Here is a 15154-nt window from a genome sequence, read left to right as displayed (position 1 = left end):
CATTCATTCACCTTTGTGTTTTTGTTCATTTGATCAAAAGTGCATTCATATTTACTTTCTTGTTTTTGCATTCAAAAATCCTAAATTGTTCTTCCAAGTATTAATTAGTTAAGTAATTACATGATTGTCTAGTGTCGTGAGTCTCTTGGGAAATGATACTTGGTCTTACCATTTATTATTACTTGATATGATTCGGTACACTTGCCAACATCTTAATAGCTCTCCGCAGAGAAATTCGAGATATGAGACAGAGAGATAGAGAGAATCTTATGAATATTGGGAAAGATTCAAGAAACTATGTGCTTCATGTCCTCAACTCCAAATGGAAGATTTCATTCTAAGCTTTTATGAAGGCTTAAGTCCAATAGATAAGCCATGTGCAGATGCTACAAGCGGAGGATCCTTCTTAGACAGGTCACCAGAAGATGGTATAGATCTAATAGAACGGAAGGCAGTAGATAATCAATAGTATGGAACAAGAGAAAATTCGGTAACTTTGTTGAAAGGAGTACATGAAATTCAAAATGGTGCAGTTGATGGAAAGATCATAGATGAAAGATTGAATAAGCTAGAGAGCGAACTCGACAAGATTGCAAGCTTGTTTAAAACCTCAACTCCACAAATTGCTAAGAAATGTGGAATTTGCATTTCAACTGACTATTATACTAATGAATGTTCTAGCTTGGTGGAAACTACTATGGAAAAGCCATATCAAGCTTTTGTTGGAAACATGTTTGAAGGAAATAGACCATACCAGAATTATCATGATTCATCCTCCAACAACTATTAACATAACAGTGATAATGGTTGAAATACCGTTATTTTTATACTTAATTTTGACATTAAAAACACCCTTGATGACTTAAACACTAGCTTGAAATCATGTTTTGCTTAAGTTGTGAGAATAAGAGAGTTGAAGGTGGTATTATTGGTTTTATGCTTGGTTTTCATTGTTTTGACAGGAATTGGAGTCAGGAATAGGCAGGAAAAGTAGCACATAGACGAATCGCAGATAGTGCTGAGCGTCAATTTAGTGGTGCAATCACTGTTTCACGCCTGAGCGCCACCTTTGAGCGCCAATTTAAAGCTGCAACCACTGTTTCACGCCTGAGCGCCACCGCTGAGCGCCAATTTAGTGCTGCAACCATTGTTTCACACCTGAGCTCCAATGTTGAGCGTCAATCTAGTGTCGCAGCTACCGCTGGGCGCCCTTTTGGGGCGCTGAGCGCCGACGACGTGGGCTTGGGCTTTTTCTATACTTTATTTAAGGATTTGGACGTCCTAGGGTTAGTATCTTTGGGCAAACAGAGGCGTAGAAACACTTTTTTCATCCCTCGGAGGTGGATTTTGGATGCGGAAGCTCCGATCTTTAACTTTTAGGGTTTTATCTTTCATTCTTTTCCATATTTTCATCTAGTTTCACCATGTCTATGGTGAACTAAACCTCCATTGTTGTTGGGTAAATGATGTAATCCTTTGAAACTCTCATGTATTGAATTGATTTATATTATAAATGTTTTACTTCATTAATTGTTAGGGTTTTTCCTCTACGAGCTATGCATGCTTTGTTTAACTCATTCAGTTGCATGATTATTGATTTTGTCGTCGATATGGGAACATATGGGGAAATCTAGATCTGGAGAAATTCTCCCAAACGAAATATTACCTAGACATAGGGATAGGAGGGTTGGTTGCCTTTAAGCTTCTGTGCGAATGTAATGCATAATTAATTGTTGGGGATACAAGACATTGTGATCTAGTAATTAAGAGTAGGCTTTCTTCACCGAGACATCGGGTTTAAGTTAAATTAGAAAGTGGCATTAAAATTAATGAAGAAGATGAATTCATAAATACATGAGAATGGATAGGATAAGTTGGAAACCCCAACAACATAATCATTCCATATTTTATACACCAATCACCTGTGCATTCTTCAAGTCAACTGATCAACACTTGCATTCATATTTATTTTCTGCATTATAAACACCATGATTTTGTTTACAAGTCTTAATTAATCAAGAAACCACATGAATGTCTAGGTCGTGAGTCTCTTGGGTAACGATACTTGGTCTTACCAATTATTATTACTTGATGCGATTCGGTACACTTGCTGGAGTGTTAACAAACAGGCAACCTTATGTTCCACGTCAACAAAGGCAACAATCTCAACCTGAAATGTCATTGCAAGATTTCATTAAGACAATACTTGAACAAAATTTAAAAATCAAGAAATCAATTATAGAGTTGACTCAGAGGATGGAAAAGGTATAGGATAAGGAGTCAAATAAACTTCCTGCACAAACAGTGATCAAACCGCGAAATGTAAGTGCTATTACTTTAAGAACGGGTAAGTAAGTACAAGGCTCTAAGGAAGTCCAAGAAAATGTAGATAAGGAGAAAGAAGACACACATATTGATGACAATGGAGGACCAAGTGAACCATCACATAAGACTACCACTGATAAATCCAGTTTAGTATCCTCCAACTCTTCTTCTAAAGATTCTTCTTCATCTTATATACCACCTCCTCCATATCCAAATCGGTTGAAGCTGAGAAACAAAAAAATCGAGGAATTAGACCAAGAGATCTTAAATACTTTCAAAAAGGTGGAGACCAACATTCCCTTGCTAGATGTTGTTAAGAAAATCCCTAAATATGCCAAGTTTTTAAAAGAAATTATAGAAGGCATTGTAGGGATAATGAGATTGTGAATTTAGGAAGAAGTGTGTCAAGCTTGATTAAGAAGCATATGGAAATACCGCGAAAATGCAAGGATCCAGGTATGTTTTTTGTTCCTTGTGTTATTGGAAATTCAAATTTTGACAATGTCATGCTAGATTTAAGGGCTTCCATAAATGTAATGCCTTTATCAATGTTTACTTCCCTATCTTTGGGACCTCTTAAGACTATTGGTGCGGTCATTCAATTGGACAATTGCAGCACAGTTAACCCTATAGGTGTGCTTGAGGACGTGCTTGTCCGAGTAGACAAGTTAATTTTTCCTGCAGATTTCTATATCTTGGATATGAAGGATGATGAAGGAATCAGTCTAACAACTATTATCTTGGGAAGACCCTTCATGATGACAGCACGGACAAAGATAGATGTGTATGTAGGATCTTTGACAATGGAGATTGGAGACGAGAAAGTGTGCTTTAACGTGTTGGAAGTTGGGAGGCACCCGATTAAAGATCATTCTTTTTTGGTATTGACTTATCAAGTTTTATTAAGGACGCAATGTCAATAGCTGATACCTTTGTGGCGTCCAAGTGTGATGTTGAGGTGGCTGGGATTATCTTAGATAGTAAAATGTTGCCATTTGTGGTACAGCCACCCATTTTGGTGTTGAAACCCTTACCATCTCATTTGAAATATGCTTATCTTGAGAAGCATGGGAAACTCCCCGTTATTATATATGCACTGCTTAATGATGAGCATGAAAAATAGCTATTATAGGTATTAGCAAATATTCCTGGTATTAGCCCTTCTTTTTGCATGCATAGAATAGTTTTGGAGGAGGATGCTAAACCAGTGAGGCAACCTCAAAGAAGATTGAATCCTCAATTAATGGAGGTTGTAAAGAAAGAGGACACCAAGTTGCTACACACAGGTATTATATACCCTAATTCTGATAGCACTTGGGTGAGCCTTATACATCGGTTCCTAAGAAATATGAAATCACAATGGTCAAGAACAAGAAGGACAAGTTGAGTCTTATTCAGGACAGAAGTGGGGCACATAATTTAGTTTTTGTGAAAGGAATTTGAACCATGTGAGTTTTGGGCCTAATGTTAAGGATGGACCACCTTATGTCATACCTATATTTCTTGAGTGATTTACTCATATTTTGATGATATTCTAATATTTAGCTTGATTCTTTTTTTTATGAATGAGGTGAATATGCATGATTTGATATGATTGAGGCATTCCTTGTTTTAGCTACTTGGCCAAATAAACCTTTCCTAACATTAATCCATTGGAAAAACCTTTGAGCCTTAAAATTATTTTCCTTGTTTTCAGTCATTGTCAAATAAGAAAAGAAAAATCATATGTTCCTTACCTTAGAAAAGAAGAAGGAGTAATGGATTGTGTTATAAGTAAGTGGTGAATAAGTGTGTGGATGAGTACTTCACCCACAAAATAATAAGATTGGCAAAAAGGAAGATGAAAAGTCAGAGTTTTGAAAAAAAAATAGGCAAAAAGAAAAGAAAAAAAGAGAAAGAAAAAAAATCTTCCTTAAAAGTGCAACAAATAATAAAGTTGTTTTTGGAATCAAGTGACGTTACTCTTTCTCTATCAATTTCAAAAACTCAGAAATTCCAAAAATATTCCTACATTTGCCTTGGCCTCAATATAACCTTTGAAAAGCTCTCATGATCAATAATTGCATGTTTTCTGACATATGTGAATGTTAGAGACTTGCTAAATATCAAGGGTGTCTACTTACATGGGTATTTTGAGCGTAAACACAAGCCAAAGACACTTGAGAGAGTTTGAGAGAAATAGATACATTCTGACTTGAGTGTTATCTTTCATATTTGATTTTCTTGGGAATTCAAAAAGGTCAACTCATGTGTGAAGAATATAGTGATTTCATTTGCATGTCCATCACAAAGTGATTTCTGGATGATTCATCTATGTTTGGTATTGTTCATTCTTTTGATCCAAATGCAATTATGAAATAAAATGACCCAGAACAAAGTCTTGGAATTAATCAATTTTGCCCAGGAGTGCAAAAGGATAAGTGTGGGGGTGTGATGAGTGCATATTTATGCCCACATTTATGCTTTAAAATTCAAAATTTTAATAAAATTTTTGTGCTTAAATGGTTGATTTGAAGAGAATTTGTGACTATTGGATTTATTAGGTTTGGGAATTAAAGATGCTTAAAATGTGATTCTTAGTTGCATAAATTATTTTGGATGTTGTAATATTTATTTATGCAGCGAAGTTATAATTTTATTCATTTAAAAGCATGAAATTGAATGGTCAAAGCTGATCCAATCTGGTCAACTCATGGCGCCTATGCAATTTTGAAAAGAAAGAAATGGCTAAAGTGCAATAGAGGAAAATTCTGGACTTTTGTGCAATTTTAAATAAAATAAAAAGGGTTGAAATGTAATTTTGGGAAAGTTTAAATCTGTTAGATATTTTAAAAGATAATTTGGAGAAAATATATCTTAAGATATTTTATTTGATATGATTAAATAACTACCTTATTTAACTATATCAATAAATATTAAAAGATAATATTTGCCAAATCATTTTTAATCTAGGAAAGATATTATCAAATATTCTCAAAAACTGATTAAATTTATTGAATATTTGGAAGATATTAGATATAAGATAAAAGATCTTGTCAACAAAATTTCAAAGTCAAAGCCCAATCAAGCCATATATAAAGAGACCCAGGGGAGGCATAACTCATTCATTCTTAAACTCCTTCACTGGAAGCATTCATCCACCACTACTCTCACTTTTATTTCATCATGTGTTTCACTCCATTCATGGAGGGCTAAGCTTCTAGGGCTATTCCACTGTAATTTCATTATGGATTCTGAGATTAAGTTGAATTAATTCAATTGTTTCTTTTGATTATTGATTTGAGTTGTTCTTCTTCTATGTCTTTCATCTCCAAATCATATTAAAAGCAATGATTTTTGCATCATAAGGTGTTTGAATCTACATGCATATTAATCATATGAGTTCAAGGGTTTCTAGATTTGGTTGAGAATCTACTTTGATTAAATTTAGGAACTTTCATATGATTAAATAGGTTTTTGCTATCAATTGAGAATGTACTTTGATTGGTGATAATAATTTCAATTATAATTAATTGAGAATTTACTTTGATTAACTAGTTTTTAATTTGGTTAGGAGATTTGAGAATAGCAATGATTAAACACAATAGAATTTGATTGAGCATGTACTTTGGTTGAATTCAATGTGAATAATCTAGGAAGGTCTTGCATTTGATTAAGAATCTACTTTGGTTAACTGCATGATCGCCCTTAAATTAATTAAGAATGTACTTTAATTAATTTGAAACTTGAACAATAATCAATTGAACAACGATCTGTGGATAACCGATGATGAATTTATCTTGGAAAAACATTGGAATTAGTCTATTTCATTATAATTGTTTCTAAGTTTTCTCTTTATTCTTCAAACATTCTTCAAACAATTCTATTAGCATAGTTTCTCACTTTTATTCTTAAGCATTGCATTCATAAGATTCAAATATTGAAAAGCAATTTCGTATTCGTTGGGAGACGACTTAGGGTTACTTTAACCCTATCTACTTTCCTGAATATTACTTGGCAATACTAAAGTTGCCCTCACATATTTTATTTTTTTGCGAGCTTCCTCTCTAGTTTTTCTTTCTTCTCTTATAGTGCGTTTCGCTCTTTTCCTTAAGAGAATATTTGGTAGTTCTGATATCCTTAGATATTTTTGGGAAGTTTCTATTGTATCCTAGGGGAGTTACGTAATACATCGCAAATAAGTCTTTAAGAAAAGTGAATCTACATGTCTCGATAAATTTTAGTTTGTGATATTTGTCATCTTTTCTACAACACATACATCATTAAAAAAAATTATATTTTTAAATATCTTTCAAAGTAATTCTTTCATCATATTCACACTACTCATCAAGGTGGGCTAGCTATCACATGCAAAGTATAATTTCTCTATATGGTTAGCCATACAACATTTCAACAAATGAGTTTATCAGACGATATCTTACCAAAAGTGTATTACACAATATTTCAATAGACGACTCATAAAAAATACACAGCTATATATTAGTATTAGATGACATTTTACTTAAATATTTTAAAAAACAAAAAACATTATTGTGAACATGTTAGACAAAAACAAATGAGTCTAAACATAACCGTTATATGTGAATATTATTTAGTTTTTATCATTACATATTTATTTAAATGCTATGTAATTGATATTATTTTTAAATTAAAAATATTATTAATTATTTTTGTAAGTGAAAACTTTATTTTTAAAAAAATAGTCAAAATTTAATATTTACTTATATATTATAATCAAAATTTAAATAAATATGAGTTATTTGAAGTTTATTAAAACTTCTTTTCCTGAACTAAAATTAGGTGTAAGTTATTTAACGAGTATATGATAATAAAACTCGTATTTTATATACTTTTATGTGAATATATATATATATATATATATATATATATATATATATATATATATATATATATTTCTCTTTTTAATGAATGATAGTGACAGAAAAAGACAAATCAAATTTTAACTCTTTATATACAAAGAGAAAGAGGGAGAAAGTCAATAGTCTATATAGATAGCAATAATTAACATATTTTCTATAAGGATAAAAATATTATAGTTTTCCTAAAAAATAATTAATTCCATTAATTTTATTTGAAGTTCATTGATAATTAAAGTATTGCATTTATTTTGTAAAATGATTGGTTATGATTTATCTAATGGTAGATAATTACAACGCTAATGTTATTTCTGGTGAAGAGAATATAGTTGACGTAAAAAATACAACAACATTATTATCCTAAGGTGATTGATGCATAAAATGGGGCTAAGGGCTCTTGACTAGTAAAGCATGTGGTGGAACATGTGATGGAGTTTATGGTGAAGCATGCACAACCTAAGCCATTGGTGGATAATCATGATATTCTCTTATTAAGAATCTTGATGTTGGTATGGTAATGGAATATGATTTCTTGGTCAATATGTCCTTTTAGGAGGATGTCACTCGCATTGTCAATAATTTCCAGAGTTTATAATAATTGGATTCAATTCATGGTAGATAAACGATAGTCTCTAATCCTTTAACATCTAAGGAGACTTGTTTTGTGGAAAAATTGAAAATAACTTCTAAATAGACTAATATACTTGAAGATGATGATGAATTGGTCGAACTACAAGGAAACTTAGTAAGAATGGGTCAAAGAAGGCTAATATTAAATCCTTCAAAGCAAAAACTTTTAAAAATTAGTCCTTTTTTGGGATGTGAGAGGATTGGCTAATGATAAATTTTTTAGTGTGATAAGGAGTTTTTCATGGTATATGGAGTTTAAAGTAGTTTTTTTTTTTCTATAAGTGGGATATAATTTTGTCATGGATTTGATGTATTCTTGTTTTTTTTCCTTTAAATTTATTTTATTTTTTCAATAAAATATTCATGTAATAACAATGATATCTAGTATGAACTTATTTGAAATACATATTAGATCTTTATTAATTCCCACGTTTTTTAAAAAAATTAATATTTAACATTGAAAGACTTTCTACTTTTTATTTTATAAACGCAAATAATATTATTATTTAGTTTTTTTATTAATTAAAATTGTAATAAATATTCTATATATTGAATATTATAGAAAAAAATATTAAGAAGCGAGTTTAAACCTACCTATCTTCACAAAATCAATTTATAATTGTTGTTTAAATGCTAACAAAACAGTATTATATGTGGTGTATTGCGCAAGTCTCTCAAGATACAACAAGAACTTTTCAGTTTTTTAGGATTTATAACTAGCAAGGATCTCTAAAAAGAGCTCATAATATTTTTTAACATTGCAAATAATGTTTTGAAACCAAATGAATGTTGCACAACTTTCTTTGATAATAAATTACATTCTTTTGTAATAATTGCTCTAAGGTACAACAATAACACATCTCCTCACATAAGTATATGTAGTTCTCGTATGTGAGATTAAATATTTGTGAGTAGTCTCATAGCCGCAAGACACTAAACAACATGATAAGCCCAACAAACATTGTTAAGATAATTCTATTACTATATTAAAATGTTATTTTTAACTTAATTGAGATTTGTCTTGTGTACTATTCTTTAACATAGTCAATGTCAAGGAGTAAACTTTAAAATCAACTGGCTCAATATCAGATAATATGACAAGTTTAAATCTTAATTAAAATATATTATAAATAATTTTAATACCATATTAAGATTATGAAAATTAAATATAACTGAATCTCAAATTGATTCAATAAAATAAAATTTATCCCTAATTTATATACTATTGTTGAACTCGCTTTTAGTCGCATCAAAGCCAACAAACTCAGTTTCCCCACTAATGTAGTAGAGGGATAACCAAGGATCAATCCAAGGACTCAACTATGATTAAGCTTCAGAATGTAGAGTTAATTGTTGTAATTATTTACTACTAATAACTACTAAAGCAAGGTGGGGAAATGAAATATGAAACAATGAAATTAAAGAGACAAGAATAAAGAAATCTAATCTGATAAAAGAAAAATCAAGAAATAAAATGCAAAGAAATAAAAACAAAACTGGAACCTAAGCTAAAGTAATGAAGAGATTTAACCTATTTATATCCAAAACAAAACCTATATACTAAAACTGGAACAAAATCAGAAATAAAACCAAATTGAAAAGAACTTAAAACTCAAGATTGAAAAGCATCATATCAACAAGAATGTAAAGGCTGAAACAGAAGTAAAGCAGATCATAAATTCTAAAATACTCAAAGTAAACAACTGGAACATCAAAACTCAAACTGAACTTCAACTATCACTATCAAAAGCAAAGACAGAATTGATTTCATAGGTGAATGTACATTGATATGAATAAAAGAGTGCTTAGAGTTCTCAAGAAGACATCATGATAATGTGAATCCCAATCCAGGGTATTCTAGTTCATATTTCAGAACTTTAATTTGACTCTTTCCACTCATTTTTCCAATCAAGGTTCATTAGCCTATTCATCAATCTAAAATTCACAAACAAATTCAAGAAACACAAATTTGAATCAATTTTTATGCATTGGACTTTTCTCTGTCTCGAGAAGACATCTCGATGAAGAATGCTCACTACGGAGACATTTAATTCCAAACGGAACCATAGAATTGCAGAGTTATAGAATCCAAATCATTTTCTCAACACATAACAAGTACAGAAATCAAAAACAAAGAACAAAATCGAAACATAAACAAGAACAGAACAAAAACACAAAACTCAACTTTATTAACATGAAAAGAAAATTTTACACACTACCGGAAGTCACCAAGACTCTCGCGGCCTGTCACCCTCGCGATCGTCTCCACGAAATCCAAAAGTCGAGAACTCTACTTCTACGAAAGCGGAAAGGAACCCTAACCTAAAGAGTGTAAAACTATAGCGAAAAGTAAAATGCATCTCAAAAGTATATGAAGAAGTGTCCCGTATACATGGTGAAAAACCCCTTTATATAGGGTCGAAAAACGAAAAGAGAAAAGAAAGGGGAAAAGAAAGAGCTAAAAAAAACTAACTGGAAAGCTTCTTGATTGATCTTCAACAACTCTGAACTGCACTGCTTTCAACTGTCAACTGCTTCGCACGTGCTTCTAACCAACAATCCAGCTCAGCACTCCTTCCGATTTACTTCCCCGGACCGATTTAGCTCTGGGCCGGCTTCCTTTTTGGGCCTTGGAGCTTGCTTCTCCACTTTGGTTCTCCTCCTTGCTGAACCATGAACCTAGGTTGAAGGAATTGGGGAAGAAGTCCTCTGTGCAACCCCTCGCTTGAGTGTTGAGAAAATTGGGATAAATTCCCCAAATCTGATCCTCTGCACGAATCAATGGTAAAACAAGAGACCCCCTTCAGCTTTGGTCTTCTACGCACCGTTTCACTAATTGGCTAAGAAGGCTTCAGCTCAACTCCTTGCACACACTGCACTCTGATGGACAAATTTATGATCACGAAAATATGATGTCACAAACTTGTTTTACAATCGGCAAGTATGACCGAATCGTTCAAGTAATAAACTTGGTAAGACCAAGTATCGTTCTCCCAAAGGACTCACGGCCTAGTTTAGTTGTGTGGTTTGTTGATTAGCTAAGACTTAAGAACGAAATAATTGAGGTTTAATATGCAAAACAGAAAATAAACATGTATGCATGAGGTTTTGATCAATGGCAAAAGCAAAAGACAAGCACTTTCAATGAAATATATATATGAATATGTTGTTGGGGGTTAATTTCATCTTATCCACTCTCATATATTTTAGGAATTCAACATTCAAATCATCATTGTTAATGCCACTCTCTAAATTACCTTGTCAAGAAGGTTTATCCCTAATTACGAGTTCATACGATTCCTAGCATTCCTAATAATTAGTTCTCTTAGCACAGGAGCTTAACGACAACCAATATAATATTGGGAGAGATTCCCCGGATCTAGACTTCCCCGTACGTTCCCGTATCGACAAAATCAATAATCATGCATTGAATGAGTTAAACAAAGCAAGCATTAAGCAAAGAGGAAAAACCCTAACTAATGATGAAAGAAAGTATAAATCTTAGATTAAGATGCAAGCACAAATTCCATATATGAGAGCTTCAAAAGATTACATTGATTCCCCAACAAACATACAAGGTTTAGTTCACCATATTCATGGTGAACCTAGATGAACAATAATGAAAGAATGAAGGATAAAACCCTATAAAGGTGAAGAGGTAGCCTGAGCATCCAAGATCCTCCTTCAAAGGGGTGGAAGAGAGAGTGTTTGCTTCGTCTTTGCCAAAGATACCAACCCTAAGACATCTAGGTCTTTAAATAGGACATAAAAATTATAGAAAACGGGTCCAGGCCCAAACAGATCATAAAATCGCATAAAACTGGCCCAAAACTCGTCTGGTTGACTTTTTTCGTATTCTGGTTGACTGGTTGACTTTTTGGTTGACTGATTGACTTTTCTGGTTGACTGGTTGACTTTTCTGGTTTCTGGTTGACTTTTCTGATTCCATCTCTCTCCTTCTTCACTTCTTTCACTAAATTTACCTTAAAACCTGCACAAAAACACTGAAATCAAGCATAAACCTGTCCAGCTCTCTTATTTCTGAAAATATGGATAAAAGCATGATTTCAAGCTAGTTTCTAAGTGTAAAGGTTGCTTTTTGTGTCAATTTTAAGCATGAAAATAACAGTTTTTCAACTGTTATCACAACCCCAAACTTAGAACTTTGCTTGTCCTCAAGCAAACAAGATGTAACTCAATCTTCAACCAATTCATATGATGGTTCACTCATTCAAAAATCCTCTTTTTCAAGATAAGTAACAACTTCACTCAAACTTATGACCAAGAGTTCAATCAAGATGTGCACATGCTTTAGTGTTCACAAAGTCATTTAAATTCCAACAAATGCTATTTTTCATGAATGATCAATCAATTAAGCATGGATGTTCATGTGCTTATGGAATATTTCCTCACTAGGTAAAGTGTTTCACTCAACACACAAGTGTATAAGAGGTAAAGTGTTTCACTCATTCACTCCACTATCACAATGTTACATGAATCAACTTTGCCTTTCATTTTACCACAATCAAAAACATTCACAAGCATGCATCATCACAAGGACTTTTCAATGGCTTATAATGTGGCTGGGCTAACAAGAAAATTGGTTTTTCTGGATCACAAAATCCTTGAGTTAAGAGAATCATAACAACACAATTTTTCTTATTCTTCCCAACTTGCCTTTGCATTTGCATTGAGCTTTGCTTCTTTTTCTTTTCTTTTCTTTTTCTTTTTTTTCTTTGCATATTCTTACTTTTTAGCTCTTAGCTTAATGCTTTTCCTTTTTCATGTTTTCCCAACAACCCCAAACTTGAACATTTAACAATACCACACAAGATCTTCTACTTAACTCAAGGTAAAGATTTTCAATCAAGGGTTTTCAGTGTATGTTCAAGGCTAAGGGTTCAAAGGATAGAACACAAAGTGTTCTCTTTTAGTGGGCTAACTTTATGAATTTGGCCAATAAAAAAGGTTCCAACAAACGACCTTGATCACATTATGCAAAAAAAAAGCAATTGATTCAATCATAGAAAACCTGGGCAAAATCATTCATGCTTTCAAAGTAATAGCATTCAATCATACCAAAAACTCTGGAGCTCAAAACCTCACATATAAGCTCATTCACATTTGACATACACATCCTGCTTAATTTCACAATCACAATCATGATATCCTGCATTTGTTCACAAAGCTTGTGAATCACCTGTATAAGCATTTTAATGTGCACATCATCTCAACATCAATCAATCAATAATCATCATCAAGCATTACTTATCAAACAATCACAGTTAATAGCAAACCATCACACAAACCAGGTTTCCAATAGAGTACATCAAACCCTAATCTAAAAACAAAAACAAATAAGTTCAGAAAACTTAAACCAAACAAAAGCATAAGTCCTGCTCTAGTTATGATAGCATTCATCAGTAAATGTTATCTCAACTCCTCCTCAATCTGAGCTGTCCTCTGTATCCTCCTTCTTCTTGGATCTTATAGTCTTGATTCTTTTGCCCGATGTGGAGGCCATCCCTGCATCAAACATAATTCACAAAACCAAAAGATACATTGTTAAGCATTAGTAAACCACAATGAAGAAATCAGCCCCTTCAATGATACTTTCTCCCAACCCCAAACTTAGATGGAAAACTAGTGAGCAAGTGAGTGGAAGGGAGATTTTCTAAAGAGGGATGAAGGAAAAGTTATAGAGAACCTTTGAAAAGGTATGTAGGAGTGTGTGTGCAGAGAAGAGTCTGAAAAGAGAAACCAAAACACAGCTTAGGGTATAAAAATACCCTAATGGGCTCGGGTTCCGCTAAAGGGCAACCTAAGCCCAGTCTGCGATACTACCGCTCAGCGGTAGTTTGCCGCTCAACGGTACTTTCGTGAAGTTTTCTTCTTCTTCCTAGCTTAACCTAGGTGCCTCCTACTCATGCCCCTCACAGGTTCCCTACAATTAAATTTTTAGATGACTCATGCAAAACCCTATTATGCAACTACAATAAAACAAACAGAAACAATATGATCAATCAACTGGGTTGCCTCCCAGGTAGCGCTTGTTTAACGTCACGAGCCTGACCCAAAATCCACCAACACCCAAAATCCACCAACACCCATCAGTAGGTGCAAAACTTTCTTACCAACACCCATCAGTAGGTGTAACAAACCTAGTATCCTTCAGTAGATACTTAACCACCTAGCATCCTTCAGTAGATGTAAACCCTGTAACAAACTTATAACAAAAACAAAAATGTCCAAAAGTTCAAAATTACATCACCAAACCAAAAATTAAAAGTTCTTAAATCACTGGGTTGCCTCCCAGCAAGCGCTCTTTTAAACGTCACTAGCTTGACCCAATAAAGCTCATGTTCCATCTTCTTTTTCTTCTTTCTACTGAACTTCTTCAGAAATTTGATCAAACCAGGAACCTGTTGCAGTGTCTCAATCATAGGAACTTTAGTCTCCAATTTCTTGAAGATTTCCATAAAGCACTTAAATTTCTTTTCCTTCCTACGATTCTTCTTTAGATGAGGATGGGGTTTTTCATATGATTCCTTCTTCTTTCCTCTCATCTTCTTTTTCTTACTTTTCCTCTCCCCAAATTTTCTCTTTTTCTTTTCTCTTATTTTTTTCTTCCCTTCTCTTTTTCTTCTCAACTTCTTTATTTTCACACAAATTTTCTTTCTCTCTTCTCTCTCAACCACTTCTTTTTCTTTTTCTTCATCTTTATCTTTCTCACTCAAATCTTCTTTTTCTTTTCTCTCTATCTTTTCCTCATCTCTCCCTATTTTTTTCTCAACAAAAATATAAACATTTTGAGTGAGTAATACGAGGAGATTGAATCCTGTGGACAAATACAACAGTAGCTTGCACAATGTTTATGAGTTTTTTATTTTTACTTATTATTTATGTTATGAGCATGATTTGTCGAGTATAAAATGAAAAATAAAATCATTTATATTTAATTCTTTTTCAATAGCTTTCTAAGAAAATAAAGAAACCTTATATTTTTTAAAATTAAGAGCCTCAATTATAGAAAATCTTCTCTTAAATTTCAATTAAGATAATTTCAGATAGAAAGTTAATTTCTAACTTATAACCTAAAAAAAAAAGCGAAATTAAATATTTAAATTTTAAATTTATAAAATGATCCTTTAATTATATACTTAGATAATCTAACTCAATAAATATTGTCATTTTGCTTTTGTTTTTTTATTCTAGAACTCTCCTCCTATTAAAACTTCAATTTATTTTCTATAGTAACTATTTTTGTAACAAATTAAGATTAATTATATTTTTTCTTGTATTCAAAATGAACTTTTTTTCTA

This window comes from Vigna umbellata, chromosome 9, assembly GCF_029865625.1.
Source record: "Vigna umbellata cultivar VRB3 chromosome 9, Vumbellata_1.0, whole genome shotgun sequence".
NCBI lineage: Eukaryota > Viridiplantae > Streptophyta > Magnoliopsida > Fabales > Fabaceae > Vigna > Vigna umbellata.
This window is presented reverse-complemented; position numbering follows the sequence as displayed.